Source organism: Melanotaenia boesemani, chromosome 24 (assembly GCF_017639745.1).
Source record: "Melanotaenia boesemani isolate fMelBoe1 chromosome 24, fMelBoe1.pri, whole genome shotgun sequence".
Lineage (NCBI taxonomy): Eukaryota > Metazoa > Chordata > Actinopteri > Atheriniformes > Melanotaeniidae > Melanotaenia > Melanotaenia boesemani.
Window position 1 is genome coordinate 22,828,291 of NC_055705.1, and position 23,587 is coordinate 22,851,877.

General features: G+C 40.1%; 1 protein-coding gene across 3 annotated transcripts in view; it reads right to left on the reverse strand.

Annotated features, from left to right (window-relative positions):
* The window catches only part of LOC121635665 (beta-1,3-galactosyltransferase 1-like), a 157,463-nt gene that overhangs the window by 77,787 nt on the left and 56,089 nt on the right, over positions 1 to 23,587 (reverse strand). Inside the window, exons 1-2 of one of the 3 annotated variants that reach the window (XM_041978945.1) lie at positions 10,510 to 10,582; positions 1,599 to 1,654 (exon numbers count right to left, since the gene is read on the reverse strand). The gene's annotated coding sequence lies outside the window, so the exon portion shown is untranslated. Of the gene's footprint in view, positions 1 to 1,598; positions 1,655 to 10,509; positions 10,583 to 13,921; positions 14,104 to 23,587 lie in introns of those variants that run through there. The other 2 variants (XM_041978944.1, XR_006009507.1) reach the window with 2 other exon arrangements.

The window sequence follows — 23,587 nt, forward strand, 5'->3', positions numbered from 1 at the left end:
AATATTTGTAATATTATATTTCAATTTTATATTTACTTTTTTTTCTATTTTCTTCCTTTATGTATATAAATTTATATTTCCCTCGTTTACATGTACATTACAGTTTGCAGATTACATTTGGATCTACGAAAACAACCACAGGTATCTAGAACTAAAATATACTAAGTAGGATGTATAAATATGATTCCGAATTATCTTTATTAATATAAATAATAAAAATACATAAACATGTATTTCATTATAATAATTTATAAAATATATTAAATGTTAACATTAAATATATTTTTTATACATTTCAAAAGTTGAAAATAAAGAAAATTTTATGTTAAATAACTCCTTTGTTCTTTTTCTTTCAAAACTAATTTGGTCTCATGGTGTGTTTTGAATTGAAAAAAGCAGCATGACTCATTGTTGTGTTTTAATTATTTTCAGAGACAATGAGCATGAAGAATTTCTTGCTGCTTTCAGGCTTTTCATGATACTGAAAGTCATTTAAGTTGTTCTGTTCCATATGAAGCAGTGATGAGTCCCAGCTTCGTCTCAGGAGTCAAACTACATCAGGAGAAGGCATTAAAAGGCCTGACTTAACACAGCCCCAACCACAGGACACTCATCTTAACTGCAAATAAATCCCACCTCAACTCCACGTGACACCATCTGCATCCTCTTTACACACCGTTCTATTCATCTCCGGCTGGTTTGGTTACTGAGGGAGGATTTAAAGAAGTTCAGGTCTGACACTCAACAGCAGAGTATGTCTCCATGTTCAACAGAGGCGTCATCACTTATTGAAATCCTAATAAATATGATGGCCCGCTTTGTCCTAATGGAGCTGATTCCATTTACTAGATGCAGTGACGGCTGAACTCGCCAGAGATAAAATAACAATATGCTCAAGTCACCTGGATGAGCATCAGTATCATGTTCAGCATCCCCATGTGGATCTCTGTGTGGTAAACAGGAAGAACCAGTGTTGGATCTACACCTGGAAAGACCAGAATTCTGTAATTACTCTGCAAGCCAGAGCAGCTGAGCTAACAACAGGGCTCCTGAATTTATTTACAATTATATAAAAACTAAACACACACAGGAAAAAAGGAAGAGACTGGAATAAAATATGATAGAATATTAAATAAATTAATAATAAATAAAAAGAACATTAACATAAATTATTCACACAAGTGAATAAAAACAAATAAATAATTAGATAAAAAGAAATAAAGTAGAAAAAGCCTAAACTGGCTGAACGCAGCATGAAACTGAGTCGCTCTTTAGAGAAATGAAAGGCTGAAGAAAGGAACTGATACGAAGCCACTGCACCGTAATTTCTCTTCAATTATTCATTTAATAATTCTCTTTGAAGACAAGGCAAACAGCAGAGGCCTGAACCCATGCTACCTCAGAGGCAACTTTAACTTTAACTTTTAAGGCTTGGGTTTGTGTTCTCCATTGGCTCTGGCTTTGCTCCAGCAGAAGGTCGCCACCATGGTGCCAACCAACTACGAAGAGACCTTCTCAAGCACACACAGCCTACACCTTTGACTGAGCAGTGACCTGTCAACCGGACAGGAAGCCGAGGTCGGTGTAGGATGCCGTACCTGACACAGCTGGCTCACATCCAACGCAACATGGCCGCCGTCTTCTTATACCATCCCTACGGAAAGAGGAGGAAAGACAGGCCGGTCAGGAGATGCAATATAAAAGGAGATTAATAATCTTCCAAATCAAACCTTTTTATCCATTTTGAATCTGCAGAAAGAATGAATGAATAAATTTTAATTTGAGTTGAATGCTGAACTCATTCTGTCAGGAAATAAAACAATGCATCAGCATTTCATTCCTCCAAACAGTAAACACACACATTCTTTGCTTTAAGTGAAGGATATAAAGGCTGAGCTCAGCTCCAATGCATCTTGACGTGAGGTTTAAGTGTAATCAGCCGATGGCTCATCAGTATGCTGCAGCCACCGCCTCGTATCTCTAACTGTGGCAACAAACAGGGAAGCTAGACGGATCTATTGATGCATGCACTTCCATGGAAACTTATCATTCAAGACCCAGTTAGTTCTGCAAAAGGTCAAATGAAATTCTCAAGTATTAAATAGATTTTTTGTTTTTCCGGTTGATTAATAAGCTTTCATGGCAGACGCTGCACTTAAACACGACAATGTTCCAGACCATTTCAGGCTGTTTAAAGATCTGTCGATGTCAGTTTTATTTATATGACACATTCACTGCGACCTCAGCTGCCCAAAGTCCTGCACGAAGGGTTAAATTACATTTTAGTGAAATTATACGCTATTTGAAAATGACTTATAACAGTTTCTATTTGAAATGAAATTATATTTCCTTTTTTACAACATAGGAATTTTATGTATTTTCACAGTTTTCATGTTATTTTCCATAAGACCTGTAAATTTACAATATAATCCTGTAATCTTAATGGTATTTCAATTACAGGAAAAAGTTAAATAAATGAAAAAACTGTAATATAATAGTTGTTTTTTTTACAATGTGAAGAAGTGATGGTGTGAACTTGAGCATGGGATTAAATGACTAGACTTCTATTCTTGATACAATAAACACAAAGAATAAAAGCCTAAAAAGAAAGTTAAATGTGGAGCTCAGCTGCCTCGTCACACTGGATTTAGGCCTGGACTGGGGAGTCTCCAGGAGGATCTGGTAGAGGTCTGACTGGAGCATGTTGCTGCAGCAGTTTGGTCACATAAGATGGACCATTTGGAGCTTTAAAGAAAGGTAATGGAATCTTAAACTGGGTTGTAAAACCAACAGGAAGCAAACGCAGGGTGATGTGATCCCGGTGTCTCCTTTTTAGTGAGCATACGAGCTTTGTTTGGTTTCATCCCTTTCACAACAAATTGTGATTGCGACATGCTGTATTGACACATTTGACCTAAAATCACACGTCACACATCAAATCCGAGCAATCAAACGAGACATTAACTTATGCTGAACTAGATAACAAAGTATTAGAAAACCATTTTGTTTGAATCAGGTGCTGCAGCAGGAAAACATCTAAACCTGCAGGACTCTGCCCCTCGAGGACCAGTTTCTGGTCCCTGCCTGTCATCTGGTTTTCCATCATCAGTACAAGATGAACAATGAATGCAGCTCTGGGGGAGTAATGACCTTCCCATCATGGTCTTTGTGGCCCTGTGGTGATGTCAGCCAACATCTGGAGCTGATTCATGGATGGTTTATCTGATCAGCTGAGACATCAGGAAGCATGTTGCATTCACGCTGTTTTTATGGGATAACAGGTGCCGCTTGTCGCCATTATTGACAAATCATTATTGAATTTAGGCACACATGATAACCTCAGCTTGTCTCACACAAGCCCTGGAACTGGAAGGTAAATGTTTAAAATCTGGATCTAAAGGAACATTTTTTAAGGTTTTCCTTTTTTTGGAATCTGTGAGACAGGATTTTCCAGCCCTCTGAGTTCTGGGTGTAGCACACATTTAATAATACACATGCAGTCAAGTCAGCGAGAGGAGGAATGCTGTCCTGTAACTTGAGTGTCACGTCTAAGGCCGTGAGGAGAGTTGGTAACCCGATCGAAGCTTAGATAGGCCGAGCTGTCAGGTCGGCTTCAGCGTAATCAGCTTTATTAACAAGCTGCTCATGAACCCAAACAGCTTGGAGAGGAAAAAATTACACAACGTATCCTGATGGTGCGACTCAGCTTTACCTCAGAAACCAACTCAGACTTTCCTCTAATGCCTTCCCCTCAGTGTCTGCTTTCCATTTACATGAGTTTTCTGACAGAGAAAGAATGGTGACGCCCCCCCGTCACAGCTCTAATCAGCACAATATGAATTATTGCCATCATTACAGTGGGAGCTGAGAAATAACAGTAGGTCTTAATTATTCAACAATGAGAAAAACAAAGGGAGAGCTAATGCACCTTTAGTTCGTGCTGCCAACAATCATTAGCACTTGTATCTCTCTTCCCTTCGGGGGTTGAATCAGGTTGTGTTTCTCTGCTGTGAAAATCATTTTAAAGGTCATGATGAGCGATGAGCCCGCCCCCACCTCACCTGATGGTATTCATCGTTGTGTTTCTGAGAGCTCGGAGAGGAAATCTGACTCAGAATCCAATAAAGAGAATTTCTGGTAACTTTTCAGGCAGGATTGTTGGTAACTGGTGTTTCTGTGTGAAACTAAAGAAGAATGGTGGGGGGTCATTTATACCACAGTAGTAACATCATTAAATCCTTTTTATTGGGAGACTTTATTATAATAACTCACTTGTTGGTTCTAAACGAGCCCGTGTGTGCTGTATCCTGTTACCTTTTATAAAGCATTTTTACTGCTGATTATTAAGCTAAAACTACTTCCAGGGCCAACATGCACTCATAATAAAGTTGGGATTGGGTATATTGGTACCAGTTCTGTAGGATAAGCTTGTGCAGTCCTGTTTAGGGGGTGGGATTAAATAAAGCTGGCTTGACTTCAAGCATGTCACTATTTGATTAGATTACATTTCAGTGACTGTTCTTTTCTAAGGTGTCAATTCACAGCAAAATCCTCTCAGGGTACTCAGATACTGATATCGACTCAATCCAATTCACTGTAGTCCGTTATAATCCAGTTAAACCAAATCCATTACATGATCCTTAATAGTCCAATTTAAAAGAACTGAGTTCATATAAAACAATTCATAAAAAATAATGAACAAGCTAAAGAAAATAAAGGATTGGATCTGATTCAGTCCTCCATCCTGAGCTGCAAGAGGAGACAGTGGAGAGGAAAACCTCCATCAGAGCCAGAACCAGGAAGGAAAACCTCCATCAGAGCCAGAACCAGGAAAGAAAACCTCCATCAGAGCCAGAACCAGGAAAGAAAAACTCCATCAGAGCCAGAACCAGGAAGGAAAACCTCCATCAGAACCAGAACCAGGAAGGAAAACCTCCATCAGGACCAGAACAAGGAAGGAAAACCTCCATCAGAACCAGAACCAGGAAGGAAAACCTCCATCAGGACCAGAACAAGGAAGGAAAACCTCCATCAGAACCAGAACAAGGAAGGAAAACCTCCATCAGAACCAGGAAGGAAAATCTCCATCAACCATGTGTGATCCACATGTGAAGTACATGTTAACCACAGGTGAAATAAATAAATGTGAACAACATGTGTATCATGTCAAAATGTTTCAAAATCCCCTGTTTGCACATGTGATACACATGTGGACTACATGTGCTGGTTTACATGTACATGTATGTTGTTCACATGTGCCCCACATTTATTGACCATTTTGTTAGTGATGAACTAAACACAATATGACACCTTTTAATAGACAAAGACTGAGCCTGTAAGCTTGCTGTAGATAGTCCCTGTAGACCTCCAGCATCAAATCCATCAGGGTATCATGATTCCAGGTTGTAGGTCAAACTCATTATAGATGTAATTCCTTTTGTTCCATCCACAGATCCACTGAACACTGCAGGGCTCCTCTGACCTTTTAGTAAGAGCTGCCTATCAAATCCAACTTCATCTCAATGGCGACATGCTGATCACAGATACGAGTCAGGGGCATAAAGTTCTGCCCTTCTAAGAGAATGAAGTTAGAAAATGAGTGAACGGATCTTCAGGAGAGGTTGTTTTATCATCAGGAATGGTTTCATTTGGGTTTTTAATGGATCAGTTTCTCTCTTGTAAAGACACACTGAAACATCAGTCGCCACTTCCTGTCGGCCATGGATTGTCCTCCCTGTCTGATCTGTGTGGCTAACCGGGGGGGTGGTGGGGATAGAGGGTGGCAGTCTTTGTGTGGTCTGAGAAGTTAACACGGATTCTGTCAGATCTCAAGATACCCAACAGGGTGAAGAAGATAATTAACGTTCCAAAGACTTTCTGTCAACTGCTTTTAGCAGTGCCCACAAGTCTATGAAGACAAGCAGCAGATATGGAAATTCTGTGTGACTTTTCCCCCTTAAAGCTTATTTTAATCATTTTGCAGGTGCACTACAGTCTACAGACATCCTGATCTCCTGCTCAGCCAACCCTGCCATTCAGTACATTGTGGCAGGGAAATGAAATTCAAGGTCACATTTGACTCGCCTGCTCGCTGGATTCAGTCCTAATTTAAATTCTGCCTTGTATCTGGATCACACAGGTCTCCATCAGAGCAAAGCCACACTTTATACTCCCCCAGCTCAACACAAAACCCAGCTTTCTTCCTTAAAAAATCTCTTTAAAGCCTTTCAGATCAAGGAGACTTTGAATTACTGTACACAGGGGACATATTTACACCATCACCATGAAAGACGGAAGACAGAAACTTTAAAGGCTTTGACATCTAACTTGTTTGGTTCAAGTTAAAACAAATTCTGCGAGCTTTAAAACCAAACCATGGACTGAGACCCTTTAAAAGGAGTTTTAACCCACTTTCAAACCCATGTCCAGTTTATTTCTACTGTTGGGTCCTCGTCACCACTTTCCGTCCTGCATCTACTCTCGTAAACATTTCTAGTTTCTTAGATTCATATTTATATTAACAGTTTTGATTCAGTTTTCCCCCTATTTCCTAAAATGTATGCATATTTGGATAGTTCAGAGCCAGCCCAAGGCATATTTAAAGTATCAGGGGGCCCATAAATGTGTTTGAAATGTCAAGGTAGCTTGAATAAGAATCAATAAATAAATAATAATTAAGAACAACCACAAATAATATAATATTATTAATATATATATATTAATATATATCTGAATAATATAAATAAAAGAAAGTTTGTATAGAACCTTTCAAGATAAAAATAAATCAAAAAGTGGTCATACACACAAAAACTTCATTTTAAACTATTTTAATTGTGAAAATGTCCTCTTTGGTATGTAAATAATTCTACCACAGTTTTAAAGCAAAAGTAGTAAAGATCAAGCTGGCTGCAGTTTAAAGATACTGTGGAAAACCTGTACTTGTACCCCCGTTCCAAATCTAAAAAACAAAATAAAACTAGTGAACTTTTTTCTTTTAATGTGTTGTTTTCTTTTACTTTTAAATACAAGTTAGGTACACCACACTCATACCTCAATCTATATATTAAAAAGAACAAATTAAAACTAGAGCATTTTTTCTGAATTTGATGCCCATTAAGGTTTAAAACTACAGCCAGACTGACACCAGTATGATGTAAGGCAACTACAAGTAATGCAGATGGATGGCTGTGTTATATCTATAGTGTATAAAATTATTCAAATGGTAAAATGGTGCATAAAATGGTCCTGAGGTGGTCTGGGGGGGCCCCCAATCAAATTCTGATTTGGGCCCCATAAAGGCTCAGGCCAGCCCTGGGGTGGTTTCATACAAGGATGCTTTGATCAGGACGTGATGTAGAGCAACGTGGTGGATATCTGGCTGCCTCTCCTGCTTCTCATACTGGTCAGATTCTCGGGAAAACTGGATCAGGTTTGAACACCAAACCAGAAACCGGACTGCAGAAATGTATTCTTGCTCCATTTTTTGCTTGAGGTGAACGAGCTGTTTTTGGTCCTGACCAATCAATGATTCAGATTTTCTTCTGTCAGAGACTGAAAAGCTGAGAGTAGAATATAAATAATTTTTTACTTCATTTGTTTCCCATGATTTTGTGTTCAGTGGTTCATTTAAAGGTTACACTAAAAGTATTTAAAAAACCATTAAAAACAAACTTTCTATGAAAAATAATGAATAAAAAAATTGCAAATCACTGTTGACAGATTTGGAATGGAGATTCTGTGTTGCTGCGTCATCTTAAATCAGTTGGCCGTGCCGGCATGTCCGTCGGTGACTGGATGGTGTGAAGAACTCAGCTGGTTAAGAAGTTGCTTTGTTTAAAAAAAAAAAAACAGACCAATAAACTACCTAAAGAAACATTTAACTAAAGGCATTCAGTTGTCCTTAATCTGGATTATTCTACCTGGGGCGAGGGGGTTGGATATTATAAAACTTTAGAAAATCTACTAAAGCAAAAGTTAGCTCAGAGTCCTGAATCTGATAATTATGTGAATCCAACACATCATTACCAAACTTGTGATTTACAGCCCTGCTTGGCCTCTTCTTCTCTGGTAAAACTATTTCTCAGTCGTCCTGTCTGGGATTTTCCCAGACTTCCCTTTCAATCCAACATCTTTTGTCTTACAATGAAAAAAAAAGGAAAAGCAAAGCAGAAATGTCCCAGATCTAATTGGAAATGACCTACATCTTGATTACTCCAATTACCCACCTGAAGTAGACAAGTACACTTGTCTCATCACAAGCTGTGTCTCAGTGATTTTAACTTAACTTCAGATCTAATTGGTTGACCTTTTCATTTCCCTCGATGTTGTCAAAGCTCTAATTATCACTCCCACTGGAATCTGAGATCCTCTCATTTAAGTCCTTAAGCACAAAGATGAAGGCAACTCTAAACCTCTTAGCAGTCATCGTCAAGGGCAGATGTCATCTGGAGACGGTGAAAGTCCAAGTCTCAAAGAATTTACTACTACCTCTTTAATACTTCATCAACAATACTCCTATTTCTATCTTTTGATGCTAACGTGACAAAAATACATAAAGACAAAGTAATCATAAATCTCCTCTGCTGTGTGCAGAATAAAGAAATCCTACACAATAACCAGGTTTCTCTCAGAAACCCAGAGAAAATATGAAAAGGCTACAGGAACTCTACCTGGGCTTGAGAAGCTTCTTTCTGAAAACTACATTTAAAAATGCTTTTGAACATTTCTTTAGAAAACAGGAAAAATATCTAACAAGCTTTCACTTCCAGCTTTCTTAGCAGAATAGCTGCTGTTTGACACATAAATAATCCTGGAACAGTGGAAATAAAAAAAGACCACATTCGCACTTTCTTGGGGAGGTTCCCCAAGGTTTTATTCTGGGACCACTGATCTTTTCACTCCACCTTCTCCCACTCAGCACGATCTTATGGATTCTGTTTCGTTGTTATGCAGATGACCTCCAAGTTTACGTTCCGCTGATGCACAAAAACACATGTTCGGTTCTTTCCTTGACTGCATTCCATTCCCACCCCATGTAAACTTTTCTCTTTCCACACTCAGTGACTGCATCAGGTTTCACCGTAAACCCAACTAGATCCTTACACAAGTAGAAACTTACAAATGACTTGATAACATTACATTTCAGTGTTTAGTTAGATAAACATTAACATCATTTATGTAATGACCAGGGACCCTTGGACTCAGACAACCTAAACTTAGACTGGAAAGTCTAAGTTTGATTTACAGTGATGGGACATGTGCAAACTGGTTTCCTTGATCTCATCAACTTGGCTCAAAACCATATAAATGATTCTCAAACGGTAATGATTCCCAGAGGTGAAGCAGTGGAGGGAGAAAAGAGCATGAGATGGGAAGGAAAATTATTGAAGGTAAACAAAGAGGTGGTTAGTGATGATGTCTGGTAGTGGACTAGGGACTAGGCAGGGAGGCAGGGTCAAAGCAGGTTGGCAAGGGTCGTCAATGTGAAGGTGGAAATCCAAGTATAATCCAAGGGTCCGGGCTGAGGCAGAAAGTGAGATCATACTCTGTGGTTCAAAGACTGAGAAAACCGCTGCATCGCGGAGCAAATGGGAGCCAATGGAGGAGTGAGGAGAGGAGTGCAACTACCAGGCAGAGGTGGACCCAATCAGGAGTCTGGCAGGCAGAAGACCAATCAGATCTTTATAATTTAACACAGCGTGCAAAGATGGTGGTTATCTTGCAGGTGACAAAACATCCGTCCATTGTCTATACTTGCTTATTCCAATGCAGGGTCGCAGCAGGCTGGAGCCTGTCCCAGGGACTATTAAACGAGAAGGGCCATAGTGAAACGTATTTGATGTATTTCCTCCTTTCACAGCAACTTTTTAAAGGTATGCTTGACTGTTCCTCTGCTGTACGCCGACACCCCTCTTCTGCAACCCACATGGAAAGAAAAAGCAACACAAGCGGCAACACATGGATGTTGTATAATTTAATTTTTGTTCTATGCATGAGTTGCACTGATCTGAAGAAGTGGTTCAGACATAATCCTTTATATTGATACTGAGGGGTCGTTACGATTGATTAGTTGTGGTGTTTAAAACCAGTTAGTTGTGAACTGGAGTTAGCGTGACAGCCCTAATGCTGACTCGAAATATCATGCAAGCATCTAAAACAAATGTTCTGGGAAAGAAGGGAAAAATCTAAAGCTGGAAGAGCATTTTTCCATCGTCTATCCCTGCTTGAATAAAATATTGGAGCAGAGATAGACCAGGGATGACAACTGTGCCCAACATCCTTTTACTGTGTACATAAAACACGTTGTGCTCATATTTACATCTTACAGCCTGATGGATGGTAAAGATATCCCTCTTCAGTCTGAACATTTATCAAACACAGTAAATCAAGAATCTTGCAGTTTAAATTTATTTTTCTTCCTGGTTCTGTCTTCAGTAAGATCAGCTACACTGCAGGAAGAAATCGTCACATCAGCCCAGTCGACTTTGTAACCTCTTAGTTCATAATTACCGTGTTTAATGAGAAGAGACTCTTCCGTCAGCCATATGGAAGTATGTCATCTTCATCTTCTACCGCTTATTACTATGCAAGACAAAAAAAGGAGGGAAACCTTGACATAAGTTAGAACTACAGTCCTATCAAAGACGGTGGCAGACTGAAGGTTTGGGGCATCTCTAAGCTGGAGGTTTATTCAAAATTAAATAAGTGGAGTTTGAATAAGAAATTACATGTAAACCCATAAATGAGCAAACATAAGACATATTCCCAGTCAAACCTGTGCTGATTAGTGTAGATTTAGAAAATTATGTCTGATAATCAAGCAGCTAGAAAATCCCTCAAGTTTCATCAGACTCCAGCAACACAAGGCCAATTCATTCATTTTCAGAAAGGAAATTTATTTTAAAGTGACATTTTTGTATAATTAAGCTGTGAATTTTAGCCAAGATGAGTTAAATTCTTCATTGTTTTATTAGAATAAGTTTCTAAAGCTAAATGTCATTAAAAGATGTAGGAGCATAAAGAGAGAGTCAGTCTGATCCAGTCTGATCCAGTCTGATCCAGTCTGTTCTAATCCGATCCACTCTGTAATATTACTGGACTCCTCCACGCACCACTTTTAAAAATGAAAAGAAATCTTGATGCATTACTTCAAGAAGACGTTAAATCTGCAGCCAGCTGACCTGAGTGCTGCTTGGAGGAAGATGGAGAGAGGCAGCTGCCGGGCAAAGGATTGCTCGTTGGTCCAGCTGAACAGCATCTTCGTCCTCTTTGTCTTTGACTTACCATTGAAGCCCCCCTCCTTGCCCCACCTCTACCCCGGCAAAGACAAGCCCTTGATGCTTGAACCTTTGATCTTTGTGAGGTACCTCTGCTCCTCCTCCTTTATCCCCCACATCATCCTCATTCTCCTCTCTGCCAGGGAGCTGTCAGAGTTCTGAAGGCTCAGTCTGTCCACTCTGCTCCCCCATCCCACCCGGCTTTGTCTCCAGGCTCTTTTATCTTCACATCCAGCCTCTTCACTACCACATCTTCACTCCCAGAAGGATCCAACTGCCACGTTACATCAGGTCCTGGCTGAGGAGCTGCCTCCTCCCTCCTCTAGGCCTGCTGGTTGATTTCATTCAAAGTGCAGCTATTAGCCAGCGCTGAGGGCTCATTCCTCAGCGCTGGCTGCTGACTGCTGCAATCACTCCAGTGAAGAACCAACACCGTAGCGTCTGAGTGCAAAGAACAATAAGGTGCATTGATCTGATCATATTAAATGTACAAAACAACTCAGTTAACACATCTCATTCTGTTTATGTACCAAACACTAAAAGAGCCAATCAATTCAGAGCCAGAAGAGGTGTTTCCATCACAGCTAACCCTATGATTTACTTGTTTTAGTTACACAATATAATCCAAGCTCCTTGTGTAGCATCACCCTGCAGATCTAACAGCGGTTCTTGGAGTCGGGAGTTCCTGCAGTGGGATTTGCAGGCGGCTTCTCTCCAGCCTGGGATTTGCCATCTTCCCTCGAAGATGTCCACTGACTGAGCTGTGCTTCAGCAAAGCAATGAGCCGAGCCCTGCTTCCCGCCTTCGTGCTATTACATATTCAATTAAATTCGCAGTCTCCTCTCTAGTAATAGTGATGAATATGCAGGGTGTTAATTTCTTAGTGTCACTTGGTCTCGGATGAAGGAGACGTTGGGGGGTTGGCAAAGCGTGTGCGTTGATTGGATCTGTTGTCGCTGCAGGGCACGCTGGTGGAGGTTAATGTTTGCAAGCAAGGACAAAGTGTTCTGAATGAGCCGTTCCTCTGCAACTAGTCCACTTTGCATCGCCGAGCATCGCAGAGAAATAATGCAAATGACGCCTTCAAAGAAAGATGCATTAAGTAATCAGTGGGTGCCCGAAGAGAAAAGAGAAAGCTTAGATCAGTTCCATGTTGTCAGGAATGCTTTGCTCCTTTTCTGATCACCTTATTACACTGGCAGCTGTTCCAAAGAGCTATTCATTTTCATCCTGAAAGGGTTTTATTTTTTTAAGGCAAGCCTTATTTTTTTCTATTTGTGCTGTGTGCCGTCTTCATTTCTGCTTCACCAGTGAAACAGGCTGCAAAAACGTTCCATCTATCCAAGTCTTACATTCAGCCAAAAAGTCTATCTGATCTTATTTCTTACTTTGTTACTAGATTCTTACTATCTGAATCTCAGGATAATTTGGTTATTTTACATGAACATAAAGTTAAATTATGTCACTGAGATATAGATGGCGCATCTATTACACCCAATTTTAGGTAAAATTCTCAAACTAAGAAGAATTATGTTGTTTTAAGATCTTTTCTCTCAAAGAAAACATTGAACAGGATAGTTTTGAAGCTTTTTTTTAACTTAAGGGGCTTGAAATGAGTGTTTTACAACTTGTTTAAACCCTTTAAAGTCGTTTGAATCAAAATTGAAAAACTTGAAAAAACTTTATGAAAAAACTTTGCTCAAAACCCGGTTAAACACACTCGGATACTCGTCTTCTGCCCCCCAGAGAACATAATGCACTACAATAATTTTGACATATTACGCTGTTATAAACTGTAAATACATAAAAACTACTTTGTTGTCTTGACTAAAATACAGATTTCTTTTTTCTTATTCCAGGAAACTTTATCAAGTGTAATTATCTTCCTGTGTGGACTTGTTTATATTCTGAGTTTTCTCTCATTTTTTTTTTAACTCATATTAAAATTGCTCATTCTTGCAGTGCAAATACTGATATTTATACATTTTAACAAATCTCCCTTTAACTAAACCTCCAAAAGTATTCAAGCAGATCAGATGCACTGATACTGCATCAACCTCATACTTAAAACTCCACAATATTCAGAAAAGTATTCCGATACTACAGAACCTGATAACAATTTGAGAAAAAATATACAATTTATTTGATGAATGTTTATATTTTTCAATAATGTAAATATATTATATTAATATGTAATTAATATGTGTGTATATGAAACAAAAATGAAATATGTAAATAAATAAAACACACTACTTATTTTTCTCCAGGAATTCCAGGTTTGTCATGATGTTTTCTGAACGGTTCATTTATGAAATATGATAATGTAGTAAAACAAAGTGAAAAGTGGAGTTTTCATTATTTTCCTGACATCCTGTTGACTGGAGATAATAAAGCAGCATCATAACTTGTATCATGACACAGATGAGGGTCTGTGTGTGTGCAGCTTTAGTTCTAATTTCTAATTCACGAGTCCTCCAATGACTGCTTTACATATACAGAACCATAGAAAAATCTTTCAGGGCTGTGGAAGCCAGGCTGTCTCCTTCATGACTGCTTTGACCAGATTTATTCAACTTATCCCTAAATTTCTAAATCCCCATCTCCCCTCCTCATCTGTCCTAACATTCATGGTGAAAAATGGATGCTGGACGCTGCCAGGACGGCTGATGTCACCTCCACCGTGCCCTGCTCTGGGAGTGCTGCCAACGTGAGACTTTTTCCCGCTGATTCAGCCGACACTCGGCCCGGCGTGGTGGGAGGCCATTAAACAGCAGGGAAGCGTGCTGGTTGTAGCAGCTCGCTGTCGCATGCCGTCAGCATCACACAGCTGTAGGGGATGAGTGTAGAAAGATGAATAAGTTGAAGGGCAAAGCAGAGTGTAGATCTACCACTAGAAGGTGAGGAAGTGAGGGGGAAGCTGAGATGAAGGCAGGAGTGGGAAGTCAGGCCGACCCCTTCCTCCTCCGTTCTTCATCTACAGCATCACATGGAGGAACACCACAGCTGCCATCATCCAAAAGAAACTCACAAAGAACTTCCTGTTAAGTCGGGATGCGATCCCAGACTTGTTCTTCTGTCTGCCAGGCAGCATACAGACGGAGGCGTTTTTATTTCATACTGGGAGAGTTTACACTCACTAAAGACGAGAGTCTTAGTGAGACGAGAGTAGGTCAACAAAAAGAGACAAAAATTAGAATAAATCATACAAGATAATAAAACTATTAATAGGAGTATTTGGTAAGAAAACAAATATAAAACGATCGGGGTGGGGCTCGGTAGGTTTTTCGTCTCCACTCCTTTATGTCTTATTTTGTTCAGCCTGATTTCAGTCAATGAGGACTTAACTGTACGTCTCATGTTCTGCATCTAATGTTTGTTTTGTTCTTGGAAAACTGTTTGCTCCAAATATATCAATCAATAAAAAAAATTACCAGTAAGACTAATAACAATAGTTCTAAAGCTAATACTAATAATGATCCTCATAGCAAGAAGAATCAGGAGAAGGAGAGGAAGATGAAGAGATATCAGTACGAAGGTAAAGGACCCTCTTTGTTCTTTATGGCTGTTTGTTTTCAGTACAATGAGCAGGTTGTCTCTTCTGTGGCGTCTCAATGTCCAGCTTCCATTTCGCAGGATTAGGACTGATCTGTTCTCCAGATCAATAGGATTAGAGCCGTCGTTAACCCTCTGAGAAACAACCAAAACACAGTGATGTGTGCGAATAAAAGAAAGTCTGAGGCAGGACGGCTGGAAACGAACAATCATCCATCCAGGAGCCAAAGGCAGAGCAAACGGTGCATCAGCAAAGACACGAGCCCGAATGAAAACATCACTTTCTTTCCCACCTCTAGACAGGAAGATGTCCTGGATCCTGTAGACAGACCAGTTAGCACCCACCTTCAGACCCACCTTCAGACCCACCTTCAGACCCACCGTCAGACCCACCTTCAGACCCACCTTCAGACCCACCTTCAGACCCAGCCTGAGCTGCTTGCAGCTCTTTATGTCCACAGAGGCTGAAGCGTGTTCGAACCTCCAGAGATGAGACTGGATCAGATGCAGAGACGTGCACACGCACACACCATCGTTTCCTTCTTCTCTACTTCCACACAAAACATGCCCAGTCTGGTTTAACCACACACACACATCACCACAGGGGAATCCAGGACATCCAGAGGACTTTTTACAAAGACAAGAGTCTGATAGGGAACCCAGTTTTCTTCTAATTATGCAGTTTTAGACTAAATATGGGCCAGTTTTTCTTTAGTCAACAACAGACAAATAAACACACAATCACATTAGATTCCTAACGGTTGGTGATCATGTTGAGGAACATTTTTCTAAAAATGGTTTTAGATCCAGTTTGTCTCAGATTGGTGAACCTCTGTCCATCTTTCCATCGGAGAGACTCTGCCTCTCTGAAATGCTCCTTTTATATCTCGTCATGTTGCCAGTTAACCTGATTAGCTGTCAAATGCTCCTCCAGGTGTTTCTGATTTGTACCAGTTACTATTTTTATTTTCTCTCCACCATTAAGGCTGCTTCCTCTTTGCTTCCTTGTGCTGGTTTGCCTCCTGCCCAGACGGAGTTTAAACAATTTGATGTGGATGTGTCTGAGCATGGCTCCCATCAGTCCCCCACCCTGAACAGCACCAGACGGATCCTCTGGAAATAACCCGGGAGAAAATTAAAAACAGTAGCTGTCAAACACGGGAGAAGAAGATGGAGGAGGAAGTAGCGGAAAATAATCTTAGTTAATTCAGTCGCACCTTGAATCAGGTAAAGCTGGATTGACATTCAGTGAACAGGCTATTAGGAAATTTCATGGGAGTCTTGAAGTGATTATCCTGAACCTGTCAGCTGCAGACAGCGCGTCAGAATGCCACCCCGGCACCCCCCTTCAGGTGGCCGACATGGAAACTGAGCATGCTGGAAAGACTGATGGCTGACAGGGAGAGGAAGAGGAGGGGGTCCAAACACTGGCCAAATAACAACATTTTACCCAAAATGAGCACAAGAGGAAGCTCCTGCTGAGACGTCTTCTCCTCCATCTCTGAGCCGTTTCATCATCTATAGCAGACAAACACAGAAACAGCATCATCACCCGTCCTGGTGGCTGATTATTCCATCATATAAAACTCTCAGCTCATCTTCAATCTGATGGCAGCAACGTGTCTGTTGTGAGCAGGAACAGGAGCAACAAAAGGATGGAAAAGTACCTGGTACAAATCAGAAACACCTGGAGGAGCATTGGACAGCTAATCAGGTTAATCAGCATCGGGCCAGTAACATGACTGGGTATAATGAGAACAAGTTCAGAAAAATGTTCCTCAGACTTTCAAGATCTCACCTTCTACAGTGTATAATATCTACAGATTCAGAGAATCAGAAGGAATCTCTGTGTGCATGGGACAAGGCTGGATGCTGGTGATCTTCTGCATTAAAACCGGCAAGAAATTTAGGAACAAGGACTCCTGGTCACTTATAAATCACTGGAACGAATATATTTTTTGATAAATTTAGTTGATTTCCATCAGAGAACTAGTGGAACGATGTCTCCTAACCCTGCAGTATCAGTGAGCTGCACTGAGTGTGAGCAACTTTCTTTGAGGATAACACAGCTGGAGAAGAGGATTGAAACACTGCAAGACATTCGTGTGAATGAAGAATTTATTGACTCTGTAGTAGCTTCTGTACATGCTACTGAGTTGTCAAATGGATTGAGTCACATCTTCATACGCGAAGGCATGTCGAATGTGGAGCCTCCCGCTACAGACCTGGCTGATACACTTCCCTGGATGTGTTCAAATGACATTGGAATAGCTGAGGAAAATCCCAAACCGGACCATCAGACTGATCTCTCCTTCTGGAACACTGTTGGTGCCAGACCAAAGTCATCAACCCCGGCCAGAACCTGGTCTGATGTTGTTCGCCGCAGAGGTAAATCCAGCAGGAAATTTAAAGCTCCAGCACTCACTCCACCATCTGAAGTCTCACTGCATAATAAATATGATGTGTTGAGTCATATTAAAATGAATGATGATGAATGTAATGCAAGGATTTATCAAAATTCAAGAAATAGCCCTAAAACTCAGCCCAGGGCTAACCAGACCAGGAGGAGAGGCCAAAATCCCACAAACAGGAGGACTAGAGAAGCTATCGGCACCTCCACACAAAAACAAATAGACACAATTCTGATTGGGGACTCTATAACACAGCATGTCAGGATGGCAAAGACGGAAAATTTAACACTTTTTGATACATCAGTCGGGGAACTGACAGAGATCTTTAGACCATTCTGTCTTCACATCCAGATGGTTTGAAGATTATTGTCCACACAGGGTCTTTTGATATTCTGAGGAGGAAAATTGGCTCTGAGATCCTTAAAAAAGACTTTTCTCTGCTGTTGGAGAGACTGTGTCAGTTGGGAGCACACCATGTTTACATTTCAGGACCCATTCCTACAGCGGGTAAAGGAACTGAACTTTTCAGTAGACTTCTTGGCCTGAACACATGGTTATCAAACGCATGTATCACCCATGGGATGAAGTTCATTGATAACTTCAATATCTTTTGGAACTGTAAGGAGCGATTCAGACCTGATGGTGTGTATCCAAATCTAACTGGATGCAGATTACTTGGTGCACACTTGCGTCATGCTGTTGGGACGGCAAACCCAAACATGAGTGTACAGATAAGAGCGAAGGACACAGCAGAGAAGCGATCAACTGCCAGCTCTCCCCCCTCACCAGACCCTCTTCTCCACATCACCCAAGGTCTTAAAAGGATGTCTCTATCCAGGTCTGAACCCCAGCGACCACCATCTACCAAGAAATACAGGGCTCCCCCTCCTCATCCTCCTCATCCTCCTATTAGATCATCTGTCCTGACCGAGCAGGGCATGGGAGGAGGTTCCCAGAGCAGCAGAATTCACAACAAAGATAACATGCCATGATGCGTTCAGGGTCCTTGCTGTAGTTTTGCTACTACTGACAGCTGTTCTGAGATCAAGCCTGGACCCAGTAGGATTCCTGTGTTAGTTAGTAAAATAAGGAATCGAACACGGTCAGCTTGTGGGGTGAATCGATCTAATCTGTTAACTGTACCTTGTATAACTCAGAATACAACAGAGACCAGTGTAAACTTCATAAAGCTGCTGTACTTAAAGTTAGATCTCTGTCCAACAAGTCACTGTTAGTTAATGACTTCATCATTTCTCACAGTTTAGATTTTCTTTTTCTGACAGAAACATGGTTAACAGAAGACACAAGTGCTACAGTTCTTAATGAAACAGCACCCCCTCATTTTAGTTTTATGAATAAATGTCGAAACGGGAGGAAAGGGGGAGGAGAAGCTGCCTTATTTAAAGATTCATTCCAGTGTAAAGAAATGTCATTTGGTGATTTTACTTCTTTTGAATATCTTAGTTTTATTTTAAGGGGCATTCCTAAAATCCTATTTCTAATCATCTACAGACGTCCAGGACACTGTGTAAATTTTATTGATGAATTTTCTGAATTATTGTCGGTTATCTCTACTGATTTTAACCATTTCATCTTAACTGGGGATTTTAACATTCACATAGATAACATGACGGATGGTAATGTCAAGGAATTTTCTTCCATATTGGACATGTTTGGTTTGTGGCAACATGTAAAAGAACCGACCCACATTCGAGGTCACATTCTGGACCTGGTTATTTCAAAGGGTGTTGATATTTCTTCTGTTGTGGTCACTGACTTGGCCTTGTCTGACCATTTTTGTATTTTGTTTGATTTACTGATCACTCAGAATGCTCAACCAACCTGCTTCTCCGTTAGGAAGAGGTACATTAATGAAAGAACAAGTGCTAAGTTTGTGGAGGCCATAGCTATGTTACCAACAACCAGTGCAGAGTCAGTTGATGGACTCCTGGATCATTTCAATCTGAAAATCTTGAATGTAATGGATGCTGTTGCACCGATAAAAATTAAGAGCAACTTGAGCAAACAGAAAACACCATGGAGAAACACCACTGTGGTTACCAGCCTAAAAAGAGAATGCAGAAAAACTGAGCGGAAATGGCGGAAAAATAAACTTCAAATTTACTATGAGCTGTACAAACAAAGCCTGCGTAACTATAACAATGAGTTGTGCAAGGCCAGAGAGCTGCATTTATCTGAAATGATTAACAGGAATGTCAACAATTCTCGCACTCTGTTTGCTATGATTGAAAAACTTACAAATCCTCCTAAACAGATAAGCCCAGAGCTCCTTTCCACTGAGAAATGCAACCAATATGCAAACTTTTTTAGCCAAAAAATTAAAACAATTAGGCAAAATATTAATTCCACACAGTCAAACAAGAAAATTAGTCTGTGTCTAAAACCCGGAAATAATTCTGATGTCATGTCACAATTTAAAATGGTGAATTTAAAAGTCCTACAAGAAACAGTTTGGCATTTGAAATCAACAACATGCACTCTGGACATGATACCATCCGACTTTTTAAAAACAGTTTTTACCTCAGTAGAAAGTGATCTCCTACTGATAGTTAACAGCTCGCTGGCATCAGGCATTTTTCCCAAGTCACTAAAGATAGCTGCTATTAAGCCTCCTAAAGAAAAGGACTCTAGACGCCTCTATAATGAACAACTATAGACCTGTCTCTAACCTCTCTTTTATTTCCAAGATTATTGAAAAAGTTGTATTTCACCAGCTTCATGACTTTTTAAATGAAAGTGGAAATCTTGATAAATTTCAGTCCGGCTTCCGACCTCATCACAGCACTGAAACAGCTCTGGTCAAAGTGTTAAATGACATTAGGTTGAATACCGATTCTGGTCAAGTATCAGTCCTGGTTCTGTTGGATCTCAGTGCTGCGTTTGATACTGTAGATCACAGAATCCTGTTGCACAGGCTGGAAAACTGGGTTGGACTTTCTGGAGCGGTCCTTAACTGGTTCAGGTCCTATTTAGAAGGCCGGAGTTATTTTGTTACGATCGGCAGCTATGAATCCGAGCGAGTGGCCATGACTTGTGGAGTCCCCCAGGGGTCAGTCCTTGGACCTCTTCTGTTCAACTTGTATATGCTCCCTTTGGGTAAAATATTACAAAACTATAGCATTAGTTATCAAAGTTATGCAGATGATACACAACTTTATGTGTCTCTGTCACCAGATGACTGCAGTCCAATAGACTTAATGTGTCAGTGTCTGGAGCAAATAAACACCTGGATGAGGGAGAATTTCCTACAATTAAATGAAGACAAAACTGAGATTATTCTGTTTGGTAGCAAAGAGAAGAGGGTCAGCATTGGCAAACACCTGGAGACTCGGGCTCTTAAAATTACCAACCAAGTTCGTAACCTGGGAGTGTTGATAGACTCAGATCTGACTTTCAGCAGCCACATCAAAGCTTCACTAAGACAGCTTTTTACCAGCTCAGAAACATCAACAGAATTAAAAGTTTAGTCTCCCAGAAAGACCAAGAGAAACTCATCCATGCATTCATCTCCAGTAGACTGGATTACTGTAATGGTCTTTTAACAGGACTTCCTAAAAAGAGCATTAAACATCTGCAGCTCATCCAGAACGCTGCTGCTAGAGTTTTAACCAGGACTAAGAGATCTGAACACATCACACCAGTTTTAAAATCTTTACACTGGCTTCCAGTCAGTCACAGAATAGATTTTAAAACCCTTCTGATCATTTACAAATCCCAGAATGGTTTAGGCCCAGAATACATCTGTGATATGTTCAGAGAATATAAACCTAGCAGAGCTCTTAGATCCAAAGACTCTGGTCAACTAGTCCAGGCCAGAGTCCAGACTAAACATGGAGAAGCAGCATTTAGCTGTTATGCTGCAAACAAATGGAACAAACTGCCAGTGGAGATTAAACTTTCACCAAATGTAGACATTTTTAAATCCAGGTTAAAAACTTTTCTTTTCTCATGCGCCTATGCATGAAATCTGCACGGTAACTTTTTTTTAACTTATCTTGCTTTTAATCATTTTAATGTAATTTATTATTTTATTGTGATTATGTGTTGATTATGTGTTGATGCCTTTTACTATTCTAAATATCTGTAATGTCTTTGTTTTATGTAAAGCACTTTGAATTGTCCTGTACATGAAATGTGCTATACAAATAAACTGCCTTGCCTTGCCTAAAAGCAGACATGATTCTCTACTGGAAACCCCTGCATGGGATAGATCCCATGTGCATGTGTATACCTATATCCATCTATATCTACCTATAAAGGAGGATGTTAATAATGTTTAGTATTTATAGGGTATTTTGCTGTTATTGTACTGGTCTGATGATTTAAAATAAATGTGACACCCCTGGTATAAAATAATATTTAGACATCTTAACAAATCTCACTTTACTTTGACTCAAAAAGAATTCACATAGAGATTATACTCATTTAAACCCGAAGATGCTATTAGGTAAAAGGCTCAAAAGGTTCTTTATATCTGTACTGCATGTCTCCGTAAAACTGAGGCTCACACAGAAATATTTATGTGATACATGTCTATAATCAAAGAACAAAGTCAAAAGGAAGGGTCTGCGGATGCTGGGGTGAATCCGGGTTTACAGACTTATGAATGCTGTGCAGTTTTACTCTTGTTTAAAACTGGCTGTTGACCCTAGAGGACCTGGGTGCACATGAGCTTCATAATGAGCCCTGGGTGAGGTAGTCATGTTTCAAGCTCTGCCGAGTTATTTAGCAAACGACACCTGGAAAGGACTTTTCTCTGCAGCCTGAGCAGCCGGTTTATCTGTGGGTCACATCCAGCAGCTGGAGGATGAATTCAGCTGTGAGACAGGCGAAGGTAGAATGAAGTCTTTCTTTGCGGATCAGGTTCCAGGTCTGCAGCATCTCTAATTAAGAACAAGACACCTGAGGAGATGGAGACAACGTACATGGAGCAAGTTTTACACTCACAGTACAAGCTAGGAAGTAGTGGTAGTGTGTAGCTCTGTGGGGTAAACTGTGATGATAGCTACCCTTTAGCTGATCTATGGAAGTTTTCCAGCATTTCTATCCCGTCCAGGACGTTTACAATCCAGCCACTAAATGTGGTTTTAGTCAGAGACTCTATCTGGTAAATCCACAATGATCCATGATAACAGCATTATTTATCACATTTCACCATAAAAACATCACCATCACTACTATGTTGCTAAGAGACCTCTATTTAGACCTGGACATGATGATGAAGCCACTTCCTGTCAGACTTTCCACCAATCAGAGAGCTTAGATTGACGGTAACGTCCAATCAGGAGCAGCCAAAGATCAACCAGTGAGCAGAAAGTTCTATGTGTGTGTGAAAAGAAGAAAAATAATGCTCCTCTATGGCTGGAATAAAGCCAAGAAGACGTTTCTGATGCACGGTGGCGCCACAAAGCAGCTGAGCTGGAGTTGGTTTAGTGAGGATAGCAGGTAAATAGTAGCAGGAATAACTGGAAATGAGGAAAAAGTGGAAACATGGAAATAGTTTCTGTTGTGTGTTTATTTCTAATATTTTTCTCCTGAAAGACTTGAGAGAACGATGAGATGAGAAAAGGTTTGGTCACTGTTGGTCTGTGTGTTATTTCTACAAAGTTCTGTTAGTAATAAATTCAGCTTTCTTCTTCTGGTCGGCCTTTATGCTGCTATATACAGTGGAATTATGATTTTTAGACATTCTTATATTTAACTTCATCTCGTTGCACATCAACCCTATCTTCCAAGACTACATGGTCAATATGTTGGATTTCAAGTCGTAGTCAATACCTCACGGTGGGAAACACTGCTAGAGATATGCTCTGGCTGGAAAAATGAGGGACAGGTTGCAGAAAAGTCTGTAAAAAGCACTTAGGAGAAAAAATAATGCTGTGGAAACTGGCTGTGTTCTCATTACAACACACTGGGAAAAACAGATGAGGCATCCATAAGCATCAACTAGTGGAAAGCAGCATGCAGGTCAGCAGAAAAGAGAACAAAGCAGTAAATAATCTGGAAGATTTGCTGATATGTTCGTACGTTGTCTCAGAGCAACGCTGCAGATGTTCATGCCACTGATCCGGAACATTTCAGTTCAGTCAATGTGTGAAAACAGATATTTAGTCTATTTTTTTACAAGCCTGAATAAATAACTGTAAAGAACAAAAATAAACACATGAAGGAGATGCGATTTAAAGGGTTGAGCTCCTACATGCATTTTTATGTGTATAAAAAAACAAACAAAAAATAAGAATTGATAAATAGTGTCTCACGCAGATCCAATCTGTTGTTTCTTTTATTTACTTGTTTTAAATTTTGGGCTCAAAAAGGTCTATTTAT